The sequence below is a fragment of the Pteropus alecto genome, unplaced genomic scaffold (genome assembly GCF_000325575.1).
Source record: "Pteropus alecto unplaced genomic scaffold, ASM32557v1 scaffold981, whole genome shotgun sequence".
Lineage (NCBI taxonomy): Eukaryota > Metazoa > Chordata > Mammalia > Chiroptera > Pteropodidae > Pteropus > Pteropus alecto.
Window position 1 is genome coordinate 3,753 of NW_006430472.1, and position 6,950 is coordinate 10,702.

Below are 6,950 nucleotides of genomic sequence, written 5' to 3' on the forward strand. Positions count from 1 at the left end.
ATTTTTCCCTCTCATTGATATATGTTGGTATATTAGAAAACTATGGACTTTTATACACTTATTTATAACTTCCTACTTCTCTGAAATAAGCCAGAGCATCTAACAAGTACACTCAAGGTGTCAGCTAGGGCTGCATTCCTCTCAGAGTTGGACTGGGAAGAGACCTGTTTCCAAGTCCACTCATTTTGGAAAGATGGGTTCCTGTGGGCCGTTGACCAGAGGCCTTCCTCGATTTTCTGTCACAGGGAAGCTCACACATGGCTGTTGGCTCCCATTAGGACAAACAGATAGGTGAGAAAAATACAAGTGCCAAGATTATGAAAGCCAGAGACTTTTTACACCTTAATGTCAGAAGTGACGTCTCATCAGTTTTGCCATGTGTTGGTTGGAAGCGAGTCAGTAGACCCAGGGCACACTTAAGAAATGGGTCCGAATACGGGAGGCAGAAGTATTGGCCACTACTGGGAATTTGCCCAACACAGGCCTCCGCTTCTATCAGGACATTGCCTCTAAGCACCACAGGACTGGAAAGATGTCTCTCTGCTTCCCAACATATCCACAACCCATCACACCACGATTTTCTCAGCTAAACTTCCCTGCAGATAAACCGGTATATGAATAGAAATTGCATCTGATTTGGTGTTTCTGCAGACCCATGCATGTTCCTTCAGGACATACAGTGAGAAAAAGCTAGCATGGTTTCTCTTCCATCGCCAGAGTCCCTCCATTGATATCACACCTCTCTGCAACCACTCTGTTCCCAAATTCAATAAATGTCCCCAGGGGCTTCTGATTTCTGCTCATTAAGAAGAGCTCATCCTATCGCACGATGTATTTTCTTTAGCTCACTTTGTGTTCACCAATTCTAAAGTTTAAATAATTGTGCTTGAGGCCCTTTTAATGTTTCTGTTTTTTTCAGTTGATAAAGTGAATTTGTACGGGAATAACAATACTTTGCAACCTGCTACATTCTATCCACAAAGTTGTTCTGGCTCAGAGGACCCTGAATGAGAAATTTAGCAACTGGTTTGTCATTAACTGATATGCAAAAAGTGTGACAAGTTGGTGAAGTAGCACGCAAACCTCTGTTTCCCCCTCAAAGATCAATGATTAGTCGGCTACTCATGAACAAAAACAGCCCTGGGAGAACTCAGCACTGCACTTAGGAAGCTTCAGCAATGTAGTGGAACAAAACACCTGAGAATGACGACACAAAGGAAAGGAAGAACAGCTTCACACATTGTCCCACCACCCAGGGCAGCACTACGTAGCACCAAGAGGGAACTTCCCAGCTAGAGAAAGTTGTTGCCTCATGGTAAAAGAGAGAATAGAGTTTGCAAGCAGCTTCCCCAGGCTTTTAGTGGGACATAGGATGGACCTGTTTCTGCCTCACTCAACTCCGATGACGGCAAAGCTTAGACGTAAACACACAGCTAAACACAAGGAAGAGTAGCAGGGACCACCAGTATCAGCCACAATAGGACATAGGACTGGATTCAATGTAGACACAGAGATCAGTGGTACAGAATCAAAAGACTAAAAATAAACCCCTGCATATATGGTCAATATTTAACAAGGGAGACCATGTTGGTTTGCAATCTCTGGAGCTTCCAGAGTGACATTTGAAACTAGTCTCCATGCACAGAGGGCCACAGAGAGACCAAAGAGAGAAACACATCACTCCAGATTGGTAGGTGGGCAGTTTTCATAAACTAATGAATTTATATATAAGGCTTGTCTTGGGCGGCCACAACACAAGATCTACACATCTGCCCACCAAACTAACTGGGTTCAGTCATGTATGACCTCCAGATGGTCTCAACAATGAATTACAAGCTCCACGCTCTATCTTTGGCCCAGCATCTAGCTGAGGGTAGGCAAGTGAAATGAACATTCTAAGGACAGGGGAACAAACAGACTCTGATTCCCCAGGTCCAGCTCTTGGGTTAACTGGAAGTCACACCTTCATCATCTCTTCTTCCAATAGAACCAGTCATCAGTATTTATAAAACTCTCCCAAAGATTTCAATAAAATCCACCGAAATTACCTGCATCCTCAAAAATTACCTGAATAAATAATTTTGATGGATGCAAAGTTTATATGGAACATATGCACAAATTGTGGAAAAGGATGTAGTGTTTAAGTAAATAACAAGAGAGTCGTGCATTTCACCTGCATACCAGAGTGGTTGAGGAGAACCTCTCATGCATTCATTATGATGTACAAAGGATCCCAGCATGTTCTCCCACTTCAGTGAAAGATAAATCAAAGGAAGTGACATTCATATGTGAAGCCTGGAGAGGAATGAAAACCATGAGACTAAAAAAGAATGTGACCAAGCGCACAGAATTCAATTTATATCTTTGGATTCGCTGGGTTCTCCAACCACACTTCAAAAACTGTTACACGGATGTTAAGACTCAACTGTTTTGCTGTGGAGCCTCCCTAGGGCACTCTTAATGTCTCTGTTTTTCAGGCTTTAAATGAAGTGGTTCAGCATGGGGGCAACTACAGTGTACATGACTGAGGCCACCACATCATTCCTGGGGGAAGGCAACAATGCCGATCCAAAGAAAACTCTGATGCCTGTTTACAGAATAAGCAAACAACTGACAGATGAGAGCCGCAGTTGGAGAAGGCTCTGTACTTTTCACCTTTTGATGGAACATTCAAAATGGAGGAAATAATTTTATAGTAAGAGACAAAAATTCCTGAGATATGGAGAAAACTTGAGATAAAGCCAACAAAATTCATGTCTATGTTATTGGTGAAGGTGTCAAAGTGGACAAGATGAAAGAATTGAGAAGCGTCGCAGAAGAAATTAGAAATTTTTACATTTTTCAAGCAGGTAAGTTTTAACACTATTAATTTGTGCAGTTTTTCATCAAAAAACTGATGAAAATGACACCAGAACTAAGAAGCAGCACAGGCATGGGTTCATGATGACTGAGTAGTGCAGAGGGTGGCAGATGGCCACAAACTGGTCATAGGCCATCACAGTCAGAAGCATACCATCCATACATCCAAGAAGGATCAAAAAAGACATCTGAGCCCAGCAGCCCCCATAGGAGATGACTCTGCTGTGAGTTTGGATGTCCACAATCATCTTTCGGATGGTGGTAGAAATAAAACAGATGTCAGCCATGGAAAGGTTGGAGAGAGAAGTACATGGAGGTGTGGAGGTGGGAGTCCAAACTGATGGTCAGGCTAATGAGCAGATTCCCAGGTACATGGACAGAAAGAGCCCAAGAGCAGAGCTGAAGTTCCAGATCATCTGAGAGTTCCACGAGGAAGAATTCTGAAACATGTGTTAGATTTATGGTTCTATCTAGCTTGGATACCTTTTGAAAAGGAAAAGAGGGTTGGAAAAAGGAAATAAGTAAATGCCACACAGCATATAGACTTGTGAGATCATACACCGCAGTAACTTCAGCAGAATTTCTCAGTATGACAAATTCTTTCTTCTTAGAACTATTCTCTTATTTGTTTTTGTGTTATTTACCTCTTTCTATACACACTTACTTATGGAAACTTGACTGAAGAGTATCAGAGGAACAAAAAGATTCGAGAGAACAAATCCATGCTCATAGGAAAATATAGTGTACTTCGTTAAGAAAAAAATATAGAATAAGGATTACTTTCTCTCTTTAAGGAAAATAATTCTGATTTTAAGAAATTAAGAAGTAGCCAAATATATCTTATTTTATACAAATGCTAGATAATTCCTTTATTTAAAATATCTTAAATACACTGTAGAAGGCAAGACTGTGTAATCTAGATTCTAAATTCAGTGTAATGTTTATAATCAGAAAATATTATTATGTGATAGTTATTTTCACGAGTTTTATCACTCTTAGGTTTTCTCTTTTCTCCTTCATAGAAATAAGTGCTCCCATATGAGGGCTGTCCTTTAAAATCATTTATTATGTAATTCCTACTTTTGGCTTTAGTGTACTTCACATTTTGTTATTTGTGGTTTAGTTAAATGCACATAATTATACAGCATCAATGACTACAAAGATGGCATTAGTGTACCGAGAATCTGACCACGATTAAACAGTAATGAAATTTAAGAAACACTTGAAATGTGTTATGTCATTCTGGGTTATATTTATCAATCCTATACAATATTAGTAAAATAGCTGGTGTTTGAGACTGTTCTTTGCTTTTTTGAGACTGTATTCTCTAACGGCATGATAAAACTAATTCATTGTTTTTCTTTTTCTAAGCTTTATTGAAGTATGATTGATAAACAAAAATTATATATATGTACATATATGGTAAAACATGAAGGGTTTTTTATTATACAACATGATGATTTAATACATATATACACTGTGAAAGATTACCACTATCAAGTTAATTAATAAATTCATCATTTTATATAGTTACTGTATGTGTGTGGGGGGTGTATGACTGTGTGGTGAGAACACCTAAGATGATCTACTCTCTTAACAGATTTCAAGTATACAATACAGTGTTATTAACTATAGTTTCTATGCTGTACCTTAGATCTCCAGAATTATTCATCTTATAACTGAAAGTTAGTACTCTGACCAACATCTTCCCATTCCCTCTATCCCAGCCACCTACAACCATAGTTCAGCTCTCTGATTCTATGAGTTAGATTTTCTTAGATTCCACATATGAGATCATACTGTGTTTGTCTTATTGTGCCTGACTTATTTCTGTAAACATAATATCCTCCAGGTTTATCTATATTGTCACAAATGGCAATGTTTCATTCATTTTATGGCTGAATACTTATTCATTGTGTGTATGAAGATAGATGGTAGAAATAGATAATAGATACATAGATCATAGATATATACTTAGGTAGATAGATGATAGATAGATAGATACATACATACATACATACATACATACATACATACATACATACATATATAACATTTCTTTTATCTATTCTTCTTTTAACAGATACTTTAGTTCTTTCCATATCTTTGCTCTTGTGAATAATACTGCAATGAACATGGAAGAGCAGAAACCTCTTTAGGATAGAAATTTTATTTTCTTCATATATATATACCCAGAAATGGAATTGCTGGACATATGGTAGTTCTATTTTTTTATTTTACATTTTGAATTAAATTGATTGGGGTGACACTGGTTAATAAAATTATATAGGTTTCAAGTGTACAATTCAATAATACATCATCTATATATTGCATTTTGTGTTCACCACCTAAAGTCAAATCTTTCATCACCATATAGTTGGCTTCCATTACTCTGATCTATCTCTCTCCTCCGTCCTTCCCCTCTGGTAACCACTATACTCGTGTCTGTGTCTATGAGTTTTTGTTTGTCTTTTTCATTTCTCACTTTTAGTTTTATATCCCACGTATGAGTGAAATCATACAGTTCTCAATTTTTTCTGTCTAACTTATTTTGCTTAGCATGATAATATCAAGATCCATCCATGTTCTTTTTCACAGGGTTGCTTAGGCTATTCTGGGCGTTTCATGGTTTCATACAAATCTGAAGGCTTTTTGTTCTATTTCATTACAAATACCATGGATATTATCATGCTAAGGAAAATGAGTCAGAAAATGTTCAGAACCATACGATTTCACTTTTATATGAAATATAAAACTGAACGCAACAAACAAACAAGACAAACAAAGACTCATGCACAACAGTTTAGTGGTTACCAGAGAGGAGCAGAAGAGGTAAATAAGGGTAAAGGGGGTCAAATATATGGTAATGAAAGGAAATTTAACTTTGGCTGGTGTACACACAGTGCAGTATACATATGATGGATTATTGAATTACACACTTGAAACCTATATAATTTTATTAACCATTGTCACCCCAATAAATTTAATTAACAAATAGAGTAAAAACAAATGTCATTGAGATTTTAATGGGTATTGCATGAAATCCGTATGTTGCTTTGGGTAATATGGCATAGTTATAATAATTTTAACTATGTTGATTCTTCTAATCAATGAACATAGAATATCTTTCCATTTCTTTGTGGTTTTTTTCATTTTTTTGATTATTTTATTAAATTATTTTGTGGTGATACTGACTAGTAACATTATATAGGTTTCAAGTATACTATTCTTCAGTACATTACCTGGATATTGCATTGTGTGTTCACCACCTAAAGTCAAATCTCCTTCCATCACCATCTATTTGACCCCTTTACCCTTGTCTACCTCTTCCCTCTTCTTCTTTCCTTCTGCTAACCACTAAACTGCTGTCTGTGTCCACGAGTTGAGTTTTTGTTTGTTTTGTTAATTTCTTGCTTTCAGTTTCACATCCTTATATCAGTGAAATCATATGGTTCTCAACTTTTTCTGTCTGACTTATTTTGCTTAGCATAATACTATCAAGATCTATCCATGTTGTTGCAAATAACAGTATTTCATCTTTTCTTATGGATAAGGAATATTCCACTGTATATATGTACCACATCTTCAATTTATTTTAATAATGTCTTATAGTTTCAGTATATAGGTCATCAACATCTTTTCTTAAGTTTATTCCTAGTTATCATATTCTTTTTGTTGCAGTTGCAAAGGAATTGATCTTTTTTTACTTTTTTTTCCTGAAATTTCATTGTTAGTGTATAGCAATGCAATGGATTATTGTACATTGATTTTGTAACCTACAAATTTACTGTATTTGTTAATCGTTTCTAATACTTATTTGGTGGAGTCTTTAGGGTTTTCTACATTAAAAAAATCATGTTGTCTGCAAAAAGTGACAAGGTGACATCTTCATTTCCAATGTGTATACCTTTTATTTCTCCTTTTTACCTGATTGCTCTGGCTAGGACTTCGGATACCACCTTGAATAACAGTGGTGAGAGTGACTATTCTTTTTTTGTTCCTGATCTTACAGGAAAAGTTTTGAGTTTTTCACAATTAAGTATGATATTATCTGAGAAGTTGTCATACATAGCTTTTATTATGTTGAAGTA

At 36.4% G+C, this 6,950-nt stretch overlaps 1 pseudogene; it reads right to left on the bottom strand.

The window, feature by feature from the left end:
* Positions 1-2,414: 2,414 nt before the first annotated feature.
* Positions 2,415-6,950, bottom strand: part of LOC102892308 — a 5,231-nt pseudogene continuing 695 nt past the window's right edge.